The sequence below is a fragment of the Pongo pygmaeus genome, chromosome 6, assembly GCF_028885625.2.
Source record: "Pongo pygmaeus isolate AG05252 chromosome 6, NHGRI_mPonPyg2-v2.0_pri, whole genome shotgun sequence".
Taxonomy (NCBI): Eukaryota; Metazoa; Chordata; class Mammalia; order Primates; family Hominidae; genus Pongo; species Pongo pygmaeus.
The window spans coordinates 27010303-27012288 of NC_072379.2; the positions used below are offsets into that span (position 1 = coordinate 27010303).

At 49.6% G+C, this 1986-nt stretch overlaps 1 pseudogene; it reads left to right on the plus strand.

Moving 5' to 3' along the window:
* Positions 1–327: 327 nt before the first annotated feature.
* On the plus strand, positions 328–1671 carry LOC129040649 (elongation factor 1-delta-like; annotated as a pseudogene).
* The last annotated feature ends 315 nt before the right edge of the window (positions 1672–1986 follow it).

Here is a 1986-nt window from a genome sequence, read left to right on the forward strand (position 1 = left end):
GCTCACCACAACCTCTGCCTCCTGGGTTCAAGCGATTCTCCTGACTCAGCCTCCCAAGTAGCTGGGATTACAGGCACCCACCACCACGCCCAGCTAATTTTGTATTTTTAGTAGAGATGGGATTTCTCCATGTTGGTCAGGCTGGTCTCCAACCCCCGACCTCAGGTGATCCACCCGCCTCGGCCTCCCAAAGTGCTGGGATTACAGGTGTGAGCCACCACACCCAGCAACAAGCCATATTTGAAAAACAGCCAGGCTTTCCTCAGGCGTCCCGCATCTGCTAATTCCTCCTTCCTGGTCACTGTGTCCTTGGCTGGCATCAGAAAAATGGCTACAAACTTCCTAGTACATGAGAAGATCTGGTTCAACAAGTTAAAATGTGACAATGCAGAAAGGAGATTCTTCGAGCAGATGAACAAGCCTGTGGCCAGCACCTCTCTCCAGGAGAACGGCACCAGCATGATCCTCCATGACATTGGGAGAGCCAGAGATAATTTCCAGAAATCCCTGGCCGGAAGCTCAGGCCCCGGGGCCTCCAGCAGCCCCAGCGGAGACAAGGGTGAGCTCATCTTTCGGATCACCAGTCTGGAAGTGGAGGACCAGAGCCTGTGCAGGGTTGTGCAGGAGCTGCAGCAGGCCATCTCCAAGCTGGAGGCCCCACTGAAGGTGCTGGAGAAGAGCTTGCCTGGCCACCACAGCCCTGCAGACCCAGCACAAGTCTCCTATGTGCCAAGTGGAGCCCCCGGCCAAGAAGCCAGCCAAACCAGCAGAGGATGACGAGGAGGACGTCATTGACCTACAGGGATAGGCCCCCAAATCTGGCCATAAATTGGCCCCAAAACTGGCCATAAACAAAATCTCTGCACTACTGTGACATGTTAGTGATGGGCATGACACCCATGCTGACAGTTGTGGGTTTACTGGAATGAGGACAAGAAACATCTGGCCCACCCAGAGTGGGAAATCCACTTAAAGGTGTTCCTGAACCACAAACAATAGCATGAGAGATCTGTGCCATAAGGACATGTTCCTGTTGCAGATAACTAGCCAGAGCCCATCCCTTTGTTTCAGCCCATCGCTTTGTTTCCTGTTTTAGTTAATCTATGATCTATAGAAACAATGCTTATCACTGGCTTGCTGTCAGTAAATATGTGGGCAAAACTCTGTTGGAGGCTCTCAGCTCTGAAGGCTGTGAGTCCCCTGATTTCCCACTCCACATACTATATTTCTGTGTGTGTGTCTTTAATTCCTCTAGCGCCACTGGGTTAGGGTCTCCCCGACAGAGCTGGTCTCAGCATTGACCTGTTTGGCAGTGACAATGAGGAGGAGGACAAGGAGGCAGTACTGCTGCGGGAGGAGCGGCTGTGGCAGTACACGGAGAAAAAGGCCAAGAAGCCCATGCTGGTGGCCAAGTCGTCCATCCAGCTGGACGTTAAGCCTTGGGATGATGAGACTAACATGGCCCAGCTGGAGGCCTGTATGTGCTCCATCCAGTTGGACAGGCTGGTCTGGGGGGCCTCTAAGCTGGTGCCCGTGGGCTATGGTATCCAGAAGCTGCAGGTTCAGTGTGTGGTGAAGGATGACAAGGTGGGGACGGACTTGCTGGTGGAGATCATCAAGTTTGAAGAGCACGTGTAGAGTGTTGACATTGCAGCTTTCAACAAGATCTGAAGACTGAGTGTGAGTGTGTGTGTGTGTGTGTGCCCATGCACATGTGCTTGAGGCCCTGCCATGATTAAAAACAGACCGGCAAAAAAAAAAAAAAAAAAAAAAGAAACAGCCAAATGTGAAGCAAACAATTGAAAATATAATCAGTCTACTTAATATACAACATATGTGTGAAACATTAAATTAGTCTGAAATGATGAGATTAGTGAACTAGAACACTAAGCAGTCATTAATTACTGTAAAGACAAAAGGAGAAAAGTTATATTAATAAAATCTAAAATATACATGTATGACAGGGAGAATGAGATGGAGTAAAAC